Source organism: Nycticebus coucang, chromosome 4 (assembly GCF_027406575.1).
Source record: "Nycticebus coucang isolate mNycCou1 chromosome 4, mNycCou1.pri, whole genome shotgun sequence".
In the NCBI taxonomy this organism is placed as follows: Eukaryota; Metazoa; Chordata; class Mammalia; order Primates; family Lorisidae; genus Nycticebus; species Nycticebus coucang.
In genome coordinates, this window is record NC_069783.1 from 7,750,680 (window position 1) to 7,775,522 (window position 24,843).

Below are 24,843 nucleotides of genomic sequence, written 5' to 3' on the forward strand. Positions count from 1 at the left end.
AACTCTCAGTAGCATTATTGTTTTTCAGTGGTGAGTTCAGTAGGACAGAGGTGCTCCTAAAGCCATCTCAACGGCATCTCATAAAAAGCGAGATCACAGGAGGGGCAGAACTCTTAACCCAGTCTAGTCCCCTCTCCACCACTGCTCAGGAACCAGATAGATAGAATTAACTTTTGCTGACTGGTTTCATCAAGATTCAAGAACTACCGATTTAATCCAAAAGTGCATTGCTGTGATAAAGTCTACTGGACAAGTCTGTTGTGTAAATAAATAAGACACACGGCTCTTTTCATTGCTACATCTTTGAGTACGTTTCTAAACATTCCTTTGGGGAGCTGATGCGTGTTTTAATTTTTTTTTTCTGTATGCCACATAATGAGCTCTTGATTACAAACCGATTCAAGGGAGTCAAGCTAAACAATGCTGCTCTATTAACACAGTAATTTGATAGGTGATTAGTGGCAGGGTGACCCCGGTCACAGGCACTAGTTCAGTTGGCGTCTTTCTCCCTTTTGGAGGGCTGATTGGGGCTGACAATTCCGAACTCTTCTAACCTGTGATTTTAATATTTAAGGCTTTCTTACATTTTTAGTGGTGTAACTAAATGACTAAACTTGAGATTCTGAAGTGTATTCATAGGAATTGTGAACTAGAGGGAATGAATATGCTTGATGTCTTATGAAATGTAAAATTGAGAATGAAGGCTGTTTATGACAGCTCACAGCACATGTCATTTAAATCTAGCCTTCCTTATAAGGTCTAGCTGACAAGCAGCCATGTGGTATAGACTATGTGGTAGAAACATGCCTTGTTTGGATTGATTTTAATCCTAGTTCCATCACTACTATCTAAGTGACTTTAGCACCTAATAATGTTGAACATTTATCAAGCCCCTGGTATGGGCCCGCCACTGAACCAAGTGCTTATTTATGAAACATACCTTGGCTCAGTGCCTGTAGCTCAAGCAGCTAGGGAGCCAGCCACATACACCTGAGCTGGCAGGTTCGAATCCAGCCCGGGCCTGCCAAACAACAATGACGGCTGCAACCAAAAAACAGCCAGGCATTGTGGCGGGCACCTATAGTCCCAGCTACTTGGGAGGCTGAGGCAAGAGAATCGTTTAAGCCCAAGAGTTGGAGGTTGCTGTGAACTGTGACGCCACAGCACTCTACCCAGGGCGACAGCTTGAGGCTCTGTCTCAAAAAAAAAAAAAAAAGAAACATATCTTATTTAATTCTTACATCCTATAAGGTAGAGACTATTATAACTCCCACTCAACAATTTTAAAAGGAGACCTAGAGAGCCTACTTTGTCCAATATTATGAAGCTAGCAAGGGACAGGAAAACCATTTTTTAATTTTAAATTAAAATTTAACACCTGTATAGAAAAGTATGCACATCTTAAGTGTATAATTTGATGAGTTATCACAAAGTCAATATGCTCATGGAACCACCATCCAGGATGAGAAATTTATAATTGTAATTTTATACAATTGATTTTTCTTTTTTTTTTTTTTTTTGAGACAGACTCTCATTATGTCACCCTCGGTAGAGTGCCAGGGCATCACAACTCACACCAACCTCCAACTCTCGGGCTTAAGCGATTCTCTTGCCTCAGCCTCCCAAGTAGCTGGAACTACAGGCGCCTGCCACAATGCCCGGCTATTTTTTTGTTGCAGTTGTCATTGTTGTTTAGCTGGCCTGGGCTGCGTTTGAACCCGCCAGCTTGAGTGTATGTGGCTGGCGTCATAACCACTGTGCTACGGGTGCCCGGCCCATACAATTGATTTTTACAAATTGATTTCCAACCTTGCTAAATTCACTTGTTAAATCCCATAGTTTATAGATTTTCTGAAATTCTCTAAGTACAAAATGAGGTACTATACAAGTAAGGACAGTTTTATTTCTGTCTTTACAATCCTTATGCCTTTTATTTCTTTCTCTTGCCTTCTTGTACTGCCTATCACCTTCAGCAAATTGTTAGATAGCAAGACGCTAGTTAAGCAAGTTTCCTTGTCTATTCTGTTCTTTGAGGGAAAATTTACAAAAATTCACCTTTGTCAGGTGGCAGCAGCAGCAGCTTGTGCAACAAGGGCCAAGATGAAGGCTCGAGGCTTTCACGTCAAAAAGAAGAAGGAACTCCTGAAACAGCTGGATGATCTCCAGGTGGAGATGTCCCCACTCCGTGTGGCCAAAGTGACAGGCAGCGCGGCATCCAGACTCTCCAAGATCCAAACCGTCCATAAACCCCTCGCCGGTGTTCTCACCATCATTAACCAGACTCAGAATGAAAACCTCAGGAAGTTCTACAAGGGCAAGAAGGACCAGCCCCTGGACTTGTGGCCTAAGAAGACATGTGCTATGTGCCGCTGGCTGAACAAGCACGAGAACTGAAGACCAAGAAGCAGCAGCACAGGGACGGCTGTTCCCACTGAGGAAGCACACGGTCAAGGCCTGAATCTCACGGTGTCATAAAAACACAAAACGGGCACGCACACAAAAAAATTCACCTGTGTATGTTTGCTATGGGTGTAAAAAATGGATTCATTTTCATTAGATTAAGGAATTTCCTATTTATTACCAGTGTGCTAAGAACTTTTCTTGCGAATGTATGTTAAATTTTATCAAATGCTGTTTTTACATTTGCTGAATTTTATAATTTTTCTCCTTTATTCCATTAATGTGAAAAAACTGATCAATGTTTCAATAATTAATTGGTTATATTAATGACCAATATAAAAGCTTTGCTTTTTGTGAATTGTGATGTATTCTTTGTTTTGTTTTGTTGTTTTGAGACAGAGTCTCACTCTGATGCCCGGGCTTTAGTACCATGGCTTCCACCCAGCTCACAGCAACCTCAGCTCCTGGGTTCAAACAATTCTCCTGCTTCAGCCTCCCAAGTAACTGGTACTGCAGGTGCCCACCACAATGCCTGGCTAATTGTTTTTTCTATTTTTTGTAGAGACAGCATTTATTTGTGAGTAGTTATTTCGCCCAGGCCCTGAGTTGGGTGCTGGAGATACAACTCTGAGTGTGGGGAAGGTCCCAGCCTTCACGGAGCTGGGGTGTCAGTCTAGCTCTGGGGCTTTAAGGTGATGTGGACAGTCCTCACCAGCTTTCAGGTCTCTGCCCTGTATCACTTCTGGCTTGAAGAGTGTGCTGCCAGGCCCCCCCCCCACTGACCTGAATCTTGCTCTTCTCTTGAACTTCCAGTGGAGACTGAATTAACCCTCAGTAGCCCCAAGAATGAAGCAAATCAGAAGATCTTGGCTGCGGGAAACAGAAGGCTGGACCTGCAGCTATTATGGTAAGTTAAACTTTAATTCCAGTACCTGGGCTGAGAGGCAGTCCCTGGGGACATGACATCTCGTCTCTGGCCCATCAAGAGTAGGGACTACAGCCCTGGTATATGTGACTTTCTCCTCCTCCCAAGAGGGAGGGAGGTGGTGACAATTCCCCGAAGGATTTTAAAAATTGAAAACAACAACCCCATCATCCTTTTCCATAAAAAAGAGTTTTGTTGAATTAGAGAACGAATCTAAATAATATCAAAGAGATGCCCAGCTATGGCGTGACCAAGGCCAGTGTCCCACCTGTTGTGGAGATGGTGACCATGACACCCTCTCTGAGGCCTTTATTCTTATAAGATGTTCCTCTGCCTCTCACTGGGGTTGCTGTAATAGCTTTGTAGCTGCTCTGGGCCGGTCTCCGGTCCTGCTAATCCACCCTCTCCCAGCCGAGAGGGAAGGCACTTCCTGAACTAAAAGTCCAGGCATGAAATTTCTCCACTTAAAATCTCCCCTGGGCTTCTCACGACTGTCAGGATGAGACTCAGACTCCAGGCCTGACAAGCTCAGGCCTCCAGGGTCCTCCCCCAGCCTGCTGCCCAGCCTCCCCTCCCACCATCTCCTCTGCACCCAGCCCTGGGAGCCACGTGCCTGTACCTCATTCCTCTGTCTCTACTGACACTGTCACTACCCACACTGTCCACCACCCTCACCTCAGTGGGCCCAACTTTCCGGCAGTGACCTGTGCCGCTGCCACCCAATAGTCATTCAAACAAAACCAACCCTTCTTCCCCTGGAGCTCAACAGGGTCACTTGACAACTGCATTCAGGGTCAGGTTTGTCCAGCACTCGCTGAGCACTAAGCCCCATGCCTGTATGGGCAGCCTTGGGCTGCACAGGACAGGGCAGGGGCCCCGGACACAGAGCAGCTCAGGTCTTGCGGGAGCTCCCCTGAGTGGGAGGCACTGCGTCCTGGTGCGTAGCTGCAGGTGCATATTCAGTCATCCAGCCGGCCAGCACCCCACTCACCTGCACTGTGATTAACTCTCAGAGATCCTGAAGCCCTTTATGAGAGGTGAAGGACCCCTTCCATATACCCAGGCAGTCCTGCTCTGGATAGCTCCCATTTGCTGAAAGCAGACCCCCATCGTAGGAGAACTTACACTCACGTTGAGCTCCAGTCTTCAGCTTTGCATGTAAACATGAAGGCAGTGTGTCTAGCAGCAGCAAAACAGCGGGAGGGGCACCGGCACATTGGAGACTTGGTGACGTGCACAGAGTCTCACAGCAAGTGGACACGTGTAATAATACCTGGAGAAACAATAATGGCTCTTTCCTTGCTTGGTAAACTGGGGTTCCTGTGCACCGACCCCCAGGCCTGGGGAGCTTGGCCAGAGAGTGGGTGTGGCATATCTCCCCAGTGGGCGGATTTTGGTTAAAGTACAGGATGAAATCAGTAGGTTAACTGGTCCATGAGGGATTTAAAACATTAGTTTTATATAAAAGCAAACATAGATACATTGAAGAGTAGGATGCTGACACAGCATAAATCCCAAAACTAAGACAGGAAACTTCCGAGAAGTCGGATTGCTTGGGGAACTTGGATACGCTCCTGGAACAAACCTTTGCTCCTCTCTGAAGTTTGGGAAGTTGAGCGTACAGGCTGGAGGGGCACGCAGCTCCGGGAGGGAGCATCTGATTGATGGGGCAGGTGGGCGCCTGGGCATGACTGCCTACTCCCCGCGATGAACACATCTGAGTTTGTTGTCACTCACGCCTTTTAAAACTCCACAGGCTGAAACCACGTGGACATAAACCAATCCACCCCTGTGGCCCTAATACGTGTCTACCCAAAGTGGTTTGGGTCTGGGAAGTACCATGCCTCCCATACCCCCACGGCCCCCACCGCCCTGCCCCAGCAGGGGTGACTGCTGAGAAAACAGGCAGCTGAGCCTGGCAACTCAGGCCTACTTGATATTCTGAGGAGGGAGGCAACAGTGGTCAGAATCCTCAGCTGAACCTGCCTGGCTGCCCTGGAGGCTGGAGGGTGCTTGGCAGTGTGGCCAGGAAGTGAAATAACAGTCTCCAAAAAGCCCACACTGCAAGGGAGCCCGGGAGATGCAGCGTCCTCTGCTGCCTTCTTGCTATGAAGAAGCTCAGGAGACGAGAAAGAAGCGGGTGGCTGCTGCACCCCAGCTCCTTACTGTGCCGGCCTGGGGGTCTGAGGGATTCAGCTGCCCCATGAGGTAGCCCGGCCAGGGCCCAAACACCTACCCCTGCACCCCTGTGGTCACTGCCACCCTCCCTGTGCAAGTTACTCTGTGTGACAACAGATGAGGGTGTCAACCTCAGGTGGGGAGTGAGGGAGGGGAGGGGAGAAATGAGGAGGAGAAGGCGCCCACTAGAAAGTGGGGAGCGAAGATGTATGGCAGGACAGACTGCTGGTCACCCACATTTCCTGGGAGCCAAGACCTGTGGGAATAATTTAAACCATGTTAACATCGCCAAGAAGAAGGGACCTGAGAGGTGCCCTGTCCAGCAACTCCCTGCACGGATGAGTGAACTGAGGGACAGGGAGGCTGTCTCCTGGTGGGGATCTGCTTGTGACCATCTGGCAGGGCCTGGCACACCCAAAAAGGAGCAGCCATGGTGGAACAGAGCAGAACAGCCTGGCTGGCCCCCCACCCCTTGCAGTTGGCTTCTGAGCCTCGGTGCCTGCTGCCACAGGGAGTGTCTCCGATGTCATCAGAGGAAACACCACAGCCCTGGAGGCCGGTTGGGCCACATGTGCTGAGGTGGCTCTGGCCTGTCCAGAAAGTGCCAGAACAGGTAAACAGCAAGGACAGGCACACAGAGGACCATGCCCTGGCTGCTCTGACCCAGGGGGTCCTCAGGTCAAGGGGAAGGGGACCACACCCGGGAGGGGCCAGAGCAGGCCCAAGAGCCGGGTGTGGAGCGGAGGAGACCCAAGATGCAAGTGGAGGGAACCCGAGTGAGTGGCTTGGGTGGAGGTTTGGGCCAGCTCTGCAGTCCCCCCACCCCGCCCAGCCCAGTGCAGCAGGGAGCAATGGGAGGCTCTGCAGACGCTCTTCATGGAGGGCAGGAGGACAGTGAGAGCACCTTGAGACACATCGACTTTTCCATCATCCCCACAGAAGAGAGAGTGCTTTTGGAAATTCTATCTCTACAGCTGCAGATATGGAAAATGACACGGGGTGGGGGCGGGGGGAGGTCACTGAGTAGGCACAGTGACGGTGGGCAGGGATGGGGGTGCTCAGAAACCCTAGGGGAGGCTCTGGGAGCTGTAGGGCCTCTTCCCAGTTCCTCAGGCACTTCCCACAATAAGACTTCAGCCCCCCCGCCTGCCTGGCAGCCCCAGGGATTGCTCTGGCGCTGGGATGACTGTGGTCGCTATGGTTTGTGGACACTGAAATGTCAGGAATGTCAAACTCCATGCTTCCTGCTCCACAGGCATCTTCCCCAGGGCTGGTGGGGGAGTGTTTAAAGGCAGTGTCATGGCTGTGACTATTTATAGGGCACTGGCCTGCATTCATGCCCTGCCCCTTCCTTCCCCTCCATGTGCCTGCATGTGCGTGAGCGAGCTCAGGTGGCCTTCTGCTCCCAAGACTAGCCAGTAGGCATTAGAATGACCAGTCCCAGGATCTGGGTTCCAGCCAGCTCTGTCCAACCACACTGTGTGGTCTTAAGCACATGGACCCATGAACACTCTCTGGGATTCTATTCTCTCACTTTTAAAAAGGATTCTTACCCTTTAGGGCAGTGGTTCTCAACCTTCCTAATGCCGTGGCCCTTTAATACAGTTCCTGTGGGTCATGACCCATAGGTTGAGAACCACTGCTTTAGGGGTTGTCCAAGAATCAAGGAAAATGACAGATGCGAAAGGAAGCTATCCAAAATCACTTTTTAGAAAGAATCACTTTTTGGCTTGGTGCCCGTAGCTCAAGGGTTAGGGCGACGGCCACATGCACCGGGGCTAGTGGGTTCGAACCTGACCCGAGCCTGCCATACAAACAAAAAAAAATAGTTGGGCCTTGTGATGGGTGTCTGTAGTTCCAGCTACTTGGGAGGCTGAGGCAAGAGAATCGCTTCAGCCCAAGAGTTTGAGGTTGCTGTGAGCTGTGACATGTCAGCACCCTATTGAGGGTGACATAGTAAAACTGTGTCTCAAAAAAAAAAAGAAAAGAAAAGAAAGGGGCTTGGCACCTGTAGCTCAAGCGGTGAAAGCACCAGCCACATACACCAGAGCTGGCGTGTTGAAATCCAGCCCGGGCCTGCCAAACAACAATGACAACTACAACCAAAAAATAGCCGGGGGTTGTGGTGGGCACCTGTAGTTCCAGCTACTTGGGAGGCGGAGGCAGGAGAATCGCTTGAGCCCTAGAGTTTGAGGTTACTGTGAGCTGTGATACCACGGCAGTCTACCCAGGGCGACAGCTTGAGAGTCTGTTTAAAAAAAAATTAAAAAATAGGAAAGAAAGAAAGCCTGTGTATATGCTATTATTCATTCATTCAGCAAATGTCCCATGTGCCAGGTGCTAAGAAATTAGCAGTAAGGAAAAGGGAATCACCATAGCCCCGGTTCTTAGGAAGGTGGCAATTTATTAGGAAAGACCTAAATAATAAACACAAACACACAGATTGTGCCCAAAATCATAAAGGACAAAACAGCCAGTTCTAGCAGCGGGACTGACCCTGAAGGGGTGTGTACAGAGAATAAACCGTGAACACTGGGGTGGGGAAACAGGCAGCAGGGGCTCACCAGAAGGATCTGGGCCTGGAGATCTGTCCATAGGGGATGGAACACAAGGCCCATTAGTCAGAACAATGCCAAGATGCTGGGAATTTGCCCCAACAGGGATGAGATCAATGATACGGGATGGGGTCCCAAGGGTGCAGACCAGTGTCAGGAAAGATGCAGGGAAGAGGGGGACCAAGAGGCAGGACAGATGGTGCTCTGGGGGAGCTGTAGGGCCCTCAGCAGCCCAGCTCCTGGAGAAGGAGGGCACCAAGGTCAAAGAGGACTAGCCATAAGACTCCCCACTCGGGGTGGGGCCCCAAACCTCTGCAGCTGGGCAAGGCCAACCCTCACCCACATGGCACAGCTGGCAACTGACCAGGTGGGCTTACTGCCCACCTACTTTCCTTCTCCCCACACCCAGTGTGAGGTCCTCTTAGCTCTGGCCTCTGCACTACTTGGGGCTCTAAACCTGATTCCAGCTTCCCCACTTTGCATCCTACACTGCCCCAGGTCAGAGCCCCGGTGGGGCCTCCTGACCCCACAGCCAGCCAGACCTTCTTGGGCTCTCCTGGGTGGGGGGTGGAGCAGCGACTGGGGCTGGCTGGGCCTTCTCATGTGCTTCTCATTGGGGACTTGGTGGGTTTTACAGTCTGGGATGGGGATCATTTTACAAATGGAGGCTCAATGGTCCCAGATGAGTGAGCAAATGTGTGTTAAACAGATGAATGAGAAAGGTTTAAAGGTATTCGTTTTTTTTTTGTTTGTTTGTTTTTTGAAACAGAGCCTCAAGCTGTCGCCCTGCGTAGAGTGAGGTGGCATCACAGCTCACAGCAACCTCCAACTCCTGGGCTCAAGCGATTCTCCTGCCTCCACCTCCCAAGTAGCTGGGACTACAGGCACCCGCCACAATGCCTGGCTATTTTTTGGTTGCAGCTGTCATTGTTGTTTGGCGGGCCCGGTCTGGATTCGAACTCACCAGTTCAGGTGTATGTGGCTGGCACCTTAACCGCTTAAGCCACAGGCGGCAAGCCAGGTTTGAAGGTTTTCGAAGACAAGGCCACATTTCCTATAGGAATGAAACCCTTGAAAGCAAGAATTTCCAATGCAGAGGGACTTCTTTTTTTTTTTTTTTTTTTTTGTAGAGACAGAGTCTCACTTTACCGCCTTCAGTAGAGTGCCATGATGTCACAGGACTCACAGCAACCTCTAGCTCTTGGGCTTCAGCGATTCTCCTGCCTCAGCCTCCCGAGCAGCTGGGACTACAGGCACCCACCACAACGCCCGGCTATTTTTTGGTTGCAATTCAGCCGGGGCTGGGTTTGAACCCGCCACCCTCGGAATATGGGGCCGGCGCCCCACTCACTGAGCCACAGGCGCCACCCTGGCAGAAGGACTTCTAAAGGGTTAACAGACTCACACACACCTAAATGGATTTAACATTTTAGCCCTATAATCACAGAAAACAAATGTGATCTGGCTCTTGACATACTTATTACATCCTTAACTAACTCCAGTCACACAGTGAGTTTCTCCTTTAACCCTCATAATAATGCTGTGAGGTGGGTGCAATGTTTGTCCATTTTAAAGGAGATGACACAGACTCAGAGCAGGTGGATCCATCCCTTGCCGGTGGCCAGAACACAAACGACCACACTTACAGCTGCTTCAAACAGCAAGTTGTACTCCTAACCTTAGAGTTTAGCCTGGAGAGTTTGCTGTTGGTTAATTTTGTTCATGTGACTAAGACTTTGACATGATGATCTCTGCAGGATTCACTAAAGGTTGATCTGGGGCTCTGGTGCCCCCACATCATTCTCCTGCCATGTGCCCTGTTCTCCTGACACTGACATCAGTGAAATCACCTCCTGAAGAAGGGTCCTCTGCAGCTGGAAACCTGCCCTGGTGGGCAGCCAGCAGGTGTCCTTTGTCATCAGGTTTTCATTGAGAAGATAAGCTCAACAATGATTCCTCGGAGAGGCTTGGAATAGCAAAAGAAAAAAAGCTTCTGTAGAGAAAACAAATATTCCAAGATACTTCCATTAATTAAGGAAATGTAGGGCAGTAACACATAGTCCCCATAGTAGGCTATAAAACCATTATGATAGGCTAAAGCAAGTATTACAAAGAAATACACAATGTCTTTACCAAGGCTTGGATGACAAGTATTCATCTCTTTCTTACCTCCGAAATGCTTTGTGCAGCGTTCAGTCTTCCACTTTAAGTGAATTAAGCCGAGATCTGTAGAGTGAAAAGTATAGCTAAGAAAATTTAGTGGAGCGAATGGCAGAAATCAAACAGACTGTGCAACTAATATGTTATTTTTCTATATTACTAGCCCCCACTCTTCCATGGCATTAATAATTAATCTCAGAAAAGAAGGAGGAAACATGGGTGGCACCTGGGGCTCAAGGAGTAGGGCGCCGGTCCCATGTGCCAGAGGTGGTGGGTTCAAACCCAGCCCCGGCCAAAAACCACACACACAAAAAAAAAGAAGGAAGAAGGAGGAAACAAAAAAAAAACCCAACTAATCTCAGTCATGTTGGAGTTCCCTGCCATCTTTTCTCTGGAGTTCCCGTAAGTTCCTAGGGCAGGGTGATGGTTGTGGGAATTACACTGTGGGTCTGCAGCTGTGAGGAAGGGAATATCTTGTATTCGCTGTCATCTTTTCACACTAGTGTTAACTAGTATCAAATCATGGTATTCATAGAAACTTCCACTATCTCATCTGGCCCGAGGCCAAGTGTCCACATAACTTGTCCGCAGGGCCCTCTCCTAGCCTATGCGCTCACTCCGTTATTCTTAATGTTACTCTTGGACTCATGGACACGATTCAGCAGCTCCTGTGTGGTGCTAGGAACAGAAAACTCTGGGAGGTAGGCAAAGGTCCTGTGTACCTGGTCACCTCATGCCAGTTCTTCTCCCCAAAGACATTATTTCTATATGTTACACACTTACTTGGGATTTTGGTGCCTCTCTGAGGTGCACGGCACGGGGAATGGCTCACTCCAGAACCTGTTCGTCTGAGTACCCTCCTCTCCTCCTGATTCTCTCTCCCTAACCGCGGCCAGGGAAGAGGGGAGGAAGGACGCCTTCCTCTTAGTGCTGTTTTCCCTTCCGTATTTTCTGTGAAGTATGTTGTCTATGCCCTGAGTCCTTTCTGTTCTAAAGACCTACCTTTGCTTTGTTTTGATCTGAGTTTTCCCATGTCATTTATACACAAGAAAATGCATAGGTTCGAAGCATTCGGTTTGAATGAGATACAGACCATTTCCCTCAACCCAGAAGGCTCCCTCATGAAAAGGCCTAGACTTTTAAAGAGCCAAAAAGCCAAAAAGGGCTCCCTCTTATTTTCCTCTCCCCTACTCTGCTACCTCCCCCTGCTGAGGTAACAATGAAACCCTGGCCTACCTGCAGCTACCAAACAGGGCTGAGATATATAAAGAAACACCAAGGGCGAGGGGACCCACAAGGTCATGTTTTAAAACTGTATCTCCATGTTAATCACCCAATAACAAAGAATTATCCTCATGACATTCATGCAGCACATTACAACACATTATCATGCCCATTTTACACATGAGAAAACTGAGGCCCAGAGTGAAGATGTGCTTTTCTAATTCTCCATGGCTAGTAGATACCAGAGATGAGACAGGATCCAGGTTCATGTACTATATTTCTGTTTTCAGAGAGTCTAAGCATTTCCAGGCCTCAGAAGAGAGAATAGAAAAAGGGATCACTGATGCAGAAGGGACTGAAGGACTCCCAGGCCCCCTCCCTGACCCAGACCCCCCCCAGGGCCCTAGGACAAGGTTATTTCCTTTACCCTCCATTAGTTCTCCCCGTGTGCTGAGCCATCCAAGACCTCCCCCAAATGGCCCTTAGAGGGTGCCATGAAGGCAGGGCCTGCAAATTCACTTCAAGGAGGAAAAAGAGGGTTGGAAATGACAAAGAGCATGATAGTGGCCCAGAGCAGGGCATGGGCTGGATTCTCTGGGCCAAATCTAGTTTCACTCACTTACAGGCTGTGTAGTTCTGAGTAACTTACCAAACCTCACTATGACTCAGTTCTCTCCAATTTAGGGGAAGGTAATACTAGAAGGATTATTAGGAGAATTACAGAAAAACGTGCAGGTAAATACTTTATCCCCTGCCTTGATGTGGAGTAAGCAGCAGTAAATGCTAACTAGAACACTGGAAGGTGGCTGTAAAATGCACGGACGGAAATATTTCACTGCGACATCAACACCACTGAAAGACTACATAGCCGTTGTTGAAGTTAAATAAAACACGGAGACAAATGTCTTAATTTACAACCTTTATTTGGGAAGCAAGAATTGCCATTTGGGGCACAGGCACAGACCTGAACAAAGAGAAGGTCGGAGGCTTTATAAAAAGGAGAAATGTTACATGTTGTTTTGAAAGAAAGTTCATTGGCACTGGTAAAGTTTTGGGGAGTTGGCAGGCTCTGACTGATGAGTGATGGTGGAGGGTAAAACTATGCTTAGAGTCAGGCAGGTTGTTTCAGTAGCTATTGGATAAAACCAGTTTCAGGTTACATTAGGCAGTTAGGGCAGCCAGGCTTGCAGAGAATGGTTCTTGGATCAAAGTTATGTGTTTTGAGCTCTTTCCCCCCTCCGCCCATTGTTTTAGTTGGGTTCCACAAGAATGACCCAGATTGTATGATCAACTTCCACTCTGTTTTGTAAATCCTCTTTGATACAGTGTTCACTTAGGGTAGCTTCTGGGAATAGCCGACCTGGCCAGTTGGCGATGGAGGTGAGGAGCAGGTAGAAGCCAGCACACTCCCTCCCCAGGGAGAGCAGACCCAAGATGAAACCCACGAAGGGGAGCGATGCTGTCCCTAAGAAGCAGGCCAGTATGAAACGGGGCTGTGAGGAAAGCCAGGCAGGTCCAGGCACGCCTGTTCTGGTGCCACTTGCCAGGCAGGGAGACATAGGGTGACATGTGGCTGGGAAGGGCCCCTCGGCCAGGTGGGGCAGTCACTCAGAGCGGCTCCTCCCAGAGGCTGCCACCAAGGAGCCATGAAGGTCAGAGCCACCGTGTGGGGCTGAAGGGCCAGGGAGATGCCTTATGAGGTTCACCCACAGGACTAGAGGGGGCAGAGCAGACAGGGCAACCTGGAGGGGCTGCAGAAATGGAGAAGGGCCACTTCAGCAGGGATCCCTGCTGTGGGAGCCACGCTGCGGGGCACAGGGCTTCACATCCTGTCCGCCTTGGAAAGTGAAGGGAAACTACCCAACAGGGCCTTTTGGAGGCTGAGGAGAACTAGTTTACAATTTTAGGAATGGGGGGGGGGGTTGCCCTTTTCCTCATTAAGAAATTGGAATCTTAAAGCACCTTGTTAAAAATCATCAGGACCTGAAAATTAGAGGCTGAGGCAGATTTAAACTCGCTGGAGCAAAGTGAAGAAAACAGGGAACCAGAAGACTGGCTGTGTCGGAGGACACAGCGCCTGTCCCCTCGGTAGCACTAACCCAGGTCACGTGTGACCCTGATGCCTTCCTCTCCCTGGACTGAAAGGCCAGCTCTGGGTCTAACCATAGTGCCCTGGGGCTCGATGCAGCCCGGCCCAGAGGAACACTCCACACATGCCTGTGGACGGTGAAAACAAATGACCAGTCTCAAGAGCCTAAGTTCATGAATGTGGCAAGAACATTCCTGTGACCCCCAGACAGCTAGTCACAGAGCACTGCACAGATAGCATTTTCTAAAATATGTTCATCTTAGCATCGTAATTCTCTGTTCTTTCACTTTACTGTTTTAGTGTCATAAACCATCCGGCAACTCCAGGGACATGCAGCACAAAGACTTAAGACACAGCTCTGCCAACAGACAGGAGGATGCTAATTGGAGCCGACACCCGTGTGACATTCTACTGCCCACACAGCACGTTTGTGACAATTCTAGGGTCTTTAGCTTTGGAGAAGACTGATAGGAGGAATATGAGAAAGGTCTTTACCTTAGAGACCCAATAATGACTGTGAGAAATTATTTACAAGTGAAACCACCTGAGTTTTAGTACTTCACCAAGCCCTCACTGTTACCAGCACCCAGGTATGTTCTCCAGAAACAAATACAGGAAAGGAGCTGGGGAGAAGCAGCCTGAGCCTGGACACTTGTCTCCAGGGGCTCTTTCCCCAGAAGTGAGGCGGCACTGAACTCTCTCCTGAGTATGGAAAACTGGGACCAGAGCAGCAGCCAGTTGGTGCCGGTCTGAGCTGAGAGCTTGGCTGGGTGAGGGGTCCGCCTGCTGGGTGACTGTGGGATGTGGAGTGAGGTGGGATGAGGGTGGGGTGGCGAATAAGGCCCTCACCTTATCACTCAGGCCTTCCCTTGGTGCAGAGAAAGCAATTTCTCTCTCTCCTCAGGGTGGGGAGAGTTCATTAATCTAAAAGTTATAAAGACCTTTAGGATCCCAAGGTGCCCGGCCATCCCTAATTATGCAGGTTTCAGCTGTGCTCACTTCGGCCTTCCATAGCATCTCCACCCTGGAAGATGTCACTCAGATTGCTCCACATGCTGTTGTCTGGAACAGCCGGCATCAGAGCATCTGGCTGGTGGGGTTTCTATCTGCATCTCCAATTATTGCCCAGGCTTTCAAAACCCTGCGGGGAGATGGTATCGTGTGGGGTGCTGGTGACATCACTTGTACCTCAGCCCAGCCTCCCAAGAGGAGGCAGCTCCCTGGGAGGTGCAATTTGACAAGCACTGCAAAGGCCTCCCACATCCAGAAACAGCTCCACCGCAGCTTCTCGTGGAGGCCAGGAGTTCCTCCACCAAAAATCCACTCAGTAGCATTTTGGTTGCTTTTTTGAACATTCCAGGCTGTGGTAGTGGAAGGCAAACAAGCCCAGGAGTCAGAAAACCTTCCAGAGTTTTCTCCCTTGGTTTGGTGACAGCCCTGCCCTCATTGGTCCGGTGACCTGGATAAACCCCATTCTCTTTCTTGCTTGTTTTTTTTTTCCCAATCTAAAATGGCAACGCTAATGCCTGTCTCTCGGGCTACCATGAGGATCAAATGAGATAATGGATGTGAAAGCCAAGTGTGGCAGAAACGTAAGGAGCATTATCATTCCTAAAATGCTAGTCAGCGGGCCAGATAATCCCTGCAGGGATTAGTTGAAGGCTCACCAGGCCCAGGCGGGCACCTGGGGTGGGCTGGACAGAACAGGCCAGGGGGGCCATTGAGGGCAGAGATCCCAGCAAAGGAAAAGCCCCCCACCGCTGTGACGGTTCTGGTGGAGGAGGGGCTCCAGGTCTCCCCCCTCCTCCCTGACAGCTGCGTCCACTTTCAGGGAGACCTGCTCGCAAGCCCAGGATGGGCAGGACAAGGAGTGACAGCTGGGGGACACCCACTCAGTTAAAGAACAGATAAGAAAAATAACTGAACGCGCCTAGGTCTGCGCAGACGCAGCACTCAGGTAATTTAGACTAACAGGCGCAGTTCTGGCACAGGCAGCCCTGTACGTCAGACAAAGTAATTGCTTTCTTTGTCAGAATTTCCTGGATAATTTCCTCCCTTTGTTTGGCTGAAAGAACCTGGCCTTGCACCAGGAGCCCGCCTGCCAAACGTGATCCAGCTCTCAGAGATGAAAGACACAAGCACCGTCACACGCGTCCCTTCTCTCGGGGACAGCACCCTGTGTCCCATCTGGGAGGCGCTGGGCGCAGCAGGGAGAGTGACAGGGAAGAGAGGACAGACCCTCCCTGGGGCAACCTTAGCTGCTTCTTACGGGGACCTGCTGGGACCCAGGCTTTGTTCTGGGCATTTTTGCATTAACAATCTCATTAAATCTTCACAACAAATTCAGAAATAGGGAGGCGCCTGTGGCTCAGTGGGTAGGGTGCTGGCTGAGGGTGGCGGGTTCAAACCCATCCCCTGCCAAACTGCAACAAGAAGATAGCCGGGCGTTGTGGTGGGTGCCTGTGGTCCCAGCTGCTCAGGAGGCTGAGGCAGGAGAATCGCCTAAGCCCAGGAGTTGGAAGTTGCTGTGAGTTGTGACGCCATGGTACTCTACCCAGGGCAATAAAATGAGACTCTGTCTTAAAAAAAAACAAATTCAGAAATAGAAAGAACTCAGGTTTAGAAGCCAAACTCTGGTGGGTATGATTCCAACCTCGGCCATTTCCCAGGTGAGCTGGGCAGCTGCTCACTTGTCAGAGCTTGCAGTCTTGGTGTTTCAGGAGAGTTCACTGTGGGACACAGGCAGGAGATCCCTTCACCTGGAGAGTAGGCTGACACCTTCAGGGCTGACTCGCTGGGATGCCTGTCCTCACTGCAGGAAGATCCAGGGGCCCACGGGGGAGGATTTCAGAGGTCACAGAAATGAACTCAAACAGGAACAGCGCAAACCAGGGCCCAGTAAGGAAACTGGTGGTGAAAAACTGTGGGAAGATCAGATGGGAGAGTGGATAGGAACATGCTTTGAAAATGGGAGGGCTCCCTGCTTCCATCAGTAATGGACTCCAGGAACCACAGTCAGTGGGGTTCTTGTTCAGGCTTCCCTGAGTTGTAGTGACAAGGCAGGAAAAACAAAGTCCAGGGCAAATTCCTGGTCAAGGGCAGGTGTGGAGGAGTGTGGGTTTAAGAACAAACTCTGGAAGGTCCCCTCCTCGGCTCCTCCCCTGCTCTCCCAGGCATCCTCCAGATCTGGGGCCACAGGGAAGCAGCTCCCTCTGCCCCCAACACATACACCCCTCCCTCGGCCCCAGCAGGGTGCATAAACATTTAACAAAAAGCCACCAGGTGACCAAAAGAGGGCAGTATGGTGGGGCTCAGACTTCCTAGCCTAGGACTCACTTCCTGTGAGCTCTGTCTTTCTTCTGAGCACCAGAGCCCTCCCCAGGCAGGCTTTAATGAGAGGGTAGGCACCCCTGTACCCCTGCCCAGGACCCCAAGCTCCACATCAGGCAGGCTACTGCAACCCAGCTTATCTGGCCTGGCATGTGGCATGTGGGGTGACTTGGCACAGGGGTGGTGCCATGTGCTGGTAGCCAGACCGGAACTTACTGGAAGCTTCCCCCATACTCCTGGGAGAGCACTTCCAACGTGCACAAGTGAGTACGATGCTCCTCACTGCCTCTGAAGACAGTCCTGTGACCAGAACAGGCCTAATAATGAGCTGATTTGATCCTCTCCAGACAGAAGGCAAAGACTGTGCCTCGTGGGCAAAACACCACTGACCCGTGACATGGCTCTACTCCCAGAGGCCCTCACTCCCACCCGCTGGGAGAAGGCACACTTCTCTAAACAACTGCTGCTGCGAGGCCTTCAGAGAGCAGCTAATTGGGTTCTCACCTGGCCTGCTCCATCCTGCAGTCACGAGCTCTGGCCCATTTTCTACTCTAGTCCCTCTGGGACTCTGCTGTCTTCCTCACAGGTGACATTTGATTTCCTTGAGAAGTATAAACAAGAGTTCTGTTTTATTCAAATAGCTCCAATTAATCAAAGGATCTACTGTGTACAATACACTGTGCTTGCCTCTGATGGTAGAATTAGAAAAGAAATGTTATGTCCCCTGATGCCAAGGAGTTAAGAACCTAGTAGGGAGGTAACGGAAGACATCAGGCAGTTAAGTGGCCACCAAAACAGTAACTGGGACATGCTTGCCAGTCAAGGAGGCCTTCCTAGGTGAGCTCGTTCATGAACTGGGCCTTGAAGGGCAGGTGAGCTGCTGTTCCACTCCACTGCATGGCACAAAATTGCTAATGCTGAGTACTGAGAAGGTGTGGACTCCATAGGTTGTCTTTACCTGTTGGCCACTCAGGACAACACTTGAACAGTCCTCAGAGGAATATTCACATACTCAAAAACCCAGCATATACCTTAGCAAAACTTTTAGACAGAAGTCTTTTTTTTTTTTTCTTTTTGTAGAGATAGAGTCTCACTTTATGGCCCTCTGTAGAGTGCCGTGGCCTCACACAGCTCACAGCAACCTTCAACTCCTGGGCTTAAGCGATTCTCTTGCCTCAGCCTCCCGAGCAGCTGGGACTACAGGCGCCTGCCACAATGCCCGGCTATTTTTTGGTTGCAGTTTGGCCGGGGCCGGGTTTGAACCCGCCACCCTCGGTATATGGGGCCGGCGCCCTACTCACTGAGCCACAGGCCTGTTCAAATGCCCAACAACAGAATGGATAAGCAAAGGCATAGCCACACCACGGACACTGCTCAGCAGTCAAAATAAATGAGTCACAGCAACAGAAAACCATACAGGTGATGGTTATTCACTTACTATATGACGTGAAAAAAGGAAGTCCTAAAAGATTGTATATAGCATGATACCATCTTAAAGATGTGAAGAGAAATACAGTTTAATATACGCATTTTAGCACCACGAGGAATGACGAGAGGACATGAAGAAGATGATGAAAAACGGTGTCCACAGGGTTCAGGGTGCTGGCTGCCTTGGGAAGGCAGGGTTGGGTGGCATGAAGGCACAGGCTGGTACAGGCCGGTGCTGAGGCCCAACCTTTCAGGCTGAATGGTGGCTTCACAGGTGTTTATTCCATTACTTTAAAATGCAATCTAACACATAGGTAAGTAGGGCCATGCCTAAAATAGCAAGTGTAATAAACATATATTGTGAGCCAAGAATTATGATTTTCACCAATTTTGTGCACCTGCGGTCCATCACACTTCTTTTTCAAGTGGCGGGGCATTTGTACAAGGGGGATGGCATGGGTAGAGGGCCTGAGTCTGGTTGAGTAGGGGACAATTGAGGAAACAGGCTTGCTGGTGCAGAGGGTGACCTGGATGACAATTAAGGAACCAGCCTTGCTGGTGCAGAGGGTGCTCTCGTCAGTAGGCCAGGTGGAGGTGCTTGGAACCTCTCAAAGCCACGTGCAGATCACCAAGGTCCAGCCTTAGTCTTGGTAACCTTGCCCTTGCCTTCCAGCATCAGGGTGTTCTACCCCCAGTAGAGAACAAAGGTTGGGTATGAGCTGCAGTGCTGGGGTTGGTGGCTATGGTCCAGGGTCCAGCACTATCATACAGTGTGGGAAGAAGGGGATCTGCCTTCTTTATAGTCATTGATTCATCCCTGCCTGGTGCCTCTGAACTAACATATTTTTCACCAGAACAACCCAAGTACTCCAGGACTAGGGCAGGTCCTATCAGGCCTTACATCCCACAAGGTTCTAGAACATTCACCTGCTATGAAGAAGGTGGGGCCTTGGATTCACACTCACAGGCTGGAGTTCTAGCCTCCTGGTCACCAGAGGCTGCCCTGATGGCCTCCAGGGCCTGCTCTGTGCCTGCTCTCTAGCTTGGGCCACACTCCAGGGAGCCCTGAGGTGTGGCTGAATTCTCATGAGGGTAACTCCCTGCTCTTCCCAGCCTCAGACCTTCTGCCCCCACAGCTCTCTGGCAGCCTGAGCCACCTTCCTCAGACCACTCAGCCTCAGAGCGTGCAAGGACCCTAAGACCCTTTCTCACCACCCAGGAGCCAAGGGGGACAGCAGGAGCCCAGAGCAGCCCGTCCCTCTGCCGTGGCAAAGGACATTGGTTAGGCAGCTGCAGGCCCAAGAGATCACAAACTTAACGTGTGCTTTGTACAACCTTTCAATTCAACCCTGACTTAAAGGGTGTTCAGGGAGAAACTCATGCTAGACATCCCAAATGTGGTTAAAGAATCCCACAGCAGGGCTGCATTGAGGCCCGTCCCCAGGTAAGGCTTGGGGAGGTAGCAGGACAGTGTCCCCTTGCCCAGAACTCCAGGGAAGGTAGGAGCAGAGGGAATCCTTTCAGAGTCCCTGAGAGGGGCACAGGGGAGCTAAATTATTCTGCCAGAACCCCACCGCCTCGCAGTCAGGGGTAAGGCTGAGCTGGGGCCGGCATGGACTTGCGACTGAGGTCCCCAGGGGTGGGGGATGTCTCAGCACACCTGTGAACACACACAGTCTTGGCACACCTGTGAGCATGCACCACCACCCCAGCACACACTCATCTCCCTCATCCCAAACATACTCCTCCCACCCTATGGCCTGGCCACTTAATACAACCATAAGGATGGGGGTGAGGGCTGGAGGTCATTGTGGATAAGACAGGGAGAAGCCTAATTTATTTGAGATCGACCTCCTGCCACCTAATGGAGCAGGAACCAAAGGAGGCATTTAGACCAGTTAAAGAAAAATAAAGAAAATCAGCACAAGGGCAGAGTGTGGGGGTGAGGAGGCCCGGGTAGCCTGAATTTGCAACAGGCTTCTCCGCTCAGGAACCGGGTGAGCTCTGGCAAGCTCTTTAATTTCTCTGTGTCTCAATTTCCTTATCCACAAAATGGTATCATACTAGGAACGGCTCAGGTAGATTAATGGGTAAGCATGCAAAATACTGAGAATAATGCCTGGCCAAGGGTAAGCACACGCAGACGTCAGCACTGTTCCTTTCATCTATAAGATTACTATTTCTTGCTCATAAGGGTTCAAGGACAGAGATTTGCACCAACTACTCTGTTGATCGCCCTTCATTGTTCTTCCCAGCCAGGCAGCGCTGCAGAAGGGGCCCACGCGGTGAGGACTGCAGCAAGGGAGGGAGTATCAGGCCAGTGCACACACTGCCCAGCCTTTCCCCTGGGTCAATTCCCTCCCACTTGGGCCTAGGGAAGTCTCTGCCACCAAGCCCAGCAACTCTGAGTCACCAACACCCTCTCCGCACCCCCAAGCCCTATAAACATACGTAAATGGCCCACCCAGCGTCCGTGCTCTGATACCTGCATCTGGGCTCAGCTCCAAGCTGACCTCGCCTCTCCCAGGATCCTGTTTCCCCAGCCGCCCTTCTGGCATCAGCCCCTCCATCTCTAGCTTGCTCAGCTCTTGACCAACCTTAAAAAGAAAAGTTCCTTTGACCCTCATAGTTAGCCTCCCGTCCTTTCTTCTCTTTTCATTCCAACCTCTTAGAAGTCCACACTCCTGGCCTCACCTCCAGTTTCTCCTACTTGTTACTCAGTCTGCAATCTGGGTTGTACTGAACCCACCCCCTCCCGCCTCTCTGAAATGGTGCCAGGTTCTATCAGGACCCTGTTGTCAGAATGTGTCTTCCCAGCTGTCCCTGCCATCTGCAGCCCTCTAGATAACTCCCTCCTCCTCCTGGCTCATGATTCCATGGGCATCCGTGGTCTCTAGTTTCCCCCCAGCCTTGGCCCATTTCCTTCATTCATATGCTCCCTAAGTGAAGAGTCTGTCTCTGGCCCAGTCTTCTCCCCCTTTCTTCACTCTCCTGAGGTCATTCAACTGTTACTTGATTCAATATTTGCTGACGACATCTCTTCTAATGTCCAACTCCCTTTTATTTTTTATTTTTTTGGGACAGAGTCTCACTTTGTTGCCCTCAGTAGAGTGCTGTGGTGTCACGGTTCACAGCAACCTCAAACTCTTGGGCTCAAGCGATCCTCTTGCCTCAGCCTTCTGAGTATCTGAGACTATAGGCGCACGTCACAAGGCCTGGCTATTTTTAGAGATAAAGTCTTGCTTTGGTTCAGGCTGGTCTTGAACTCCTGAGCTCAGGGGATCCACTCACCTCGGCCTCCTAGAGTGCTGGGATTACAGGTGTGAACCACGGTGCCTGGCCTCCACCTCCCTTTTAGCAGTTACCACGTGGGTGGTGAAGACCGGAAGTCACCTGAAGCTCACTTGTCAAAAATAGAACTCATGGTCTCAGCGCCTGTAGCTTAGCAGCTAGAGCCACATACACCAGAGCTAGCAGGTTCGAATCCAGCCCGGGCCTGCCAAACAACAATGACAACTCTAACCAAAAAATAACCAGGCATTGAGGTGGGCACCTGTAGTCCCAGCCACTTGGGAGGCTGAGACAAGAGAATCACTTAAGCCCAAGAGTTGGAGGTTGCTGTGAGTTGTAATGCCACGGCACTCTACCCAGAGCAACAGCTTAATTAAGACTCTGTCTCAAAAAAAAAAAATAGAACTCATGGTCTTTTCCCAAAACACACATCTCCTCTCCTATTTTCTTACTTGGAAGGCCTCCATCCTCGCTGCCAACCTGGGATTCACTCTTGTTTTCTTCTTTACTGATTCTATCACCAAGTTCTGCTCCAAAATATTTCTTCTCTCCATTCCTACCATAACCCTGATTTGGGGCTTAACATCTCTAGCTACTTAAATGGTCTCTGTAGCCTGGTGTCCTCCTCTGTAAGCAGAATGTTCTCCTACAGCTCAGGCTTTAGCCACCACTGTCCTGCTGCTCCCTCTCTGCCTGGGAGAGACAAGAGCTTCTGCACCAGACGCAGAGGCCTGGGCAGTCCTCCCTTCCCTCACTGCACCCTTCTTCCTGCCCTGCCTTCCCCAGTGGAACAGTTCCTAGGCAGGCCCCTCCACCCCGTGACCAGCCCCTCTCTCATTTCCTAGCCTGGGCTGGGGCTGTGCCCCTCAGGATACTCCTTGTACTTGTTCACCCCACTCTCCAGACACTGCGGCTCACCCTCTGGGCTTGGCCCAGGCCCCACCTCCTCCAGGTTTCCCCAGGTAGGGTGGGTCCCCAACCTAATCCCCAGACAAACCTCTGTCACCACACTTTCCACACCATGTCACCGGTGCTGGTCTGTATGTCCGTGTCCCTTCGGGGATTTGGTCAAGAGCTAGTCTTTCTAGACTGAAGCCCCATAAGACCGAGCTTGGCCAGTGTTTGCTGGATAAATGAATGAAAGACCCTGTGAGGTCCCTTCAGGCTCTGAGCTCATTTATTTTTTGTTTACTTTAGAAATTGCTAAACTTTTGAACTTCAAAGGAAGCCAGAGAGAAGTAAAGATGGAGGAAAAATGAAGCATGAACAGGAATCTATGTTCTGAGATTCTCAGCACTGCTCTAAGCAAAGCTAGTGGACAAAGAGCTCCTCCTTGAACATGGTAGTGGGCAAGTCAGATCTTGCTCAGGGGTGAAAGCAGCGAGCTAAAAACCAAGTTCATCCACTGACCTTGCATATGCCTTTAGGAAACAGGTTTCAATTCCCTTGGCTTCTAGTTCCCATGCTTATGTTGAAGGTAGCATTTCCACTTTGTGATTTATTTATTGTGCAAGTATTTCCATACTGATGTGACCCCACACCTCCCACTGTAAATGGCAGTACAGTGCCAATGTCAAGAAGCACAAAAAAGAAAATAGAACTGCATATTTATTTTAGCTGTGGAGCAAAGATAAATTTCTGGCTCTTGAAAAATTGAGCCTGTCATCAGACAAAATAGGTGGGTTTGAATAAGTAGATCTTGGTACAACAAGACATTTACTTAAAGGAAAACATCAGAATGGGAAAATTAGTCACCAATATAATTGCAAACAACTTACTGCCAAAATGATTCAAATTTGTAAAACTGCATAATGCACAGGCCTAGATGCCCTGTCAGGAAGTGAGCAAAAGACAGTCAGGTGGTCACAGCCCCAGGGACCCATTGTGTGACCAGGATAGAACCTCAGCCTCAGCCATGAATCACAGTCCTCAGATTTGCTTAATGAGGCTGTATCTGTCCTTTCATATGTAAAATGGATACAATTATACCTACTTTGCAGGATTCTTATGAAGACAAATTAGAGGGTCTATTGCCCCAGCAAGAGTTCAAGAAATGGGATTATTATTATCATCAGAGGGAAAAATGCACAGCATCACTGGCAATTAAAGATGTGGAAATGATGGTAATTTAAAGGTAACATAAGGTAGCTATTAAAGCAGAAAAAGATACTCAAGTTCACATGAAGACTTAAACAAAAATATTAATAGCAATTTATCTATAATTTCCAAATACTGGAAAGAGCATAGATGTCCATTAGTGGATAAACAAACTGTGACCTGTTCATGCAGTGATATACTTCTCCACAATAAGAAGAGTGAAAAAAATAAATAAATAAAAATAAGAGCGACCCACTGACACGTGCAGTAATGTGGATGAATTATGACATCATCATGCTGAATAAAAGAAGCTTAGCACAAAAGAGTTCATTGTGATTCCATCTGTATGAAATTCTGGAGCAGGAAAAAACTCAGCTATGGTAGAAAAAATAAAAATAGAGATTGCCCCTGGACAGGGCCAGGGACTGGGTGGGAAGGGGCACAAGAGGATTCTTCTGGGGTGACCGGAATGTTCTCTCTCATGCTGGGGAGGTGAGTGGTGTTCCTTTGTGAAAAGCCAGTGAAGGTGTACTCAAGAGTGCCCCTCATTAGACGTGAAATTTACCTCTGAAGGAAAAACATGAGAACATATTGAACTGCTGTTAACGAGGCGGTACTTGGGGAAGTAAACCTGTGTCTCTTTTTACTTGGACATATACAAAAAGTAAGAGGTGTTCCTGGATGGTAGATGGGTGGATATGTGAAAAAGCAAATATAGTGAAACATTAAGAGTAAAATCTAGGTGGTGAGTGTTCAGTATAAAATTACTCCAACTTTTTTGCATGTTTGAAGTTCCTCAAAACAAAATATTAGGACACAAAAAAAGAATGTTTATAGGGCATTGGTGGAATGATAAACTCATGTGGCGGCCTTGAAAATGCTGGACTGACTTTTCTATGGGATATTTCTCCACTTCGGATGATACACCCCAAAACTTTAGGCTGGGGCCCTCCAGGGAGACTGCAGCAGTGCAGGGGCTGTGGGGAAGCAGATGGCAAGAAGCTGAAACTGAACAAGAGTGAGCTAAAGAGACACCAGAAGGCTGGGGAGAAAGTGGCAGAGATGGTGCTAAACAGAAAGACCCCAATGAGAAATGGCTACACCAGGCTGCTGTGGCAGTCGCCAACAACCCCTCTACTAACAGTGGCACGGGTCCCCCAGGGGAT

At 49.6% G+C, this 24,843-nt stretch overlaps 1 pseudogene; it reads left to right on the forward strand.

Moving 5' to 3' along the window:
• Window positions 1-272: 272 nt before the first annotated feature.
• Window positions 273-2,615, forward strand: LOC128584178 (60S ribosomal protein L35-like; annotated as a pseudogene).
• The last annotated feature ends 22,228 nt before the right edge of the window (window positions 2,616-24,843 follow it).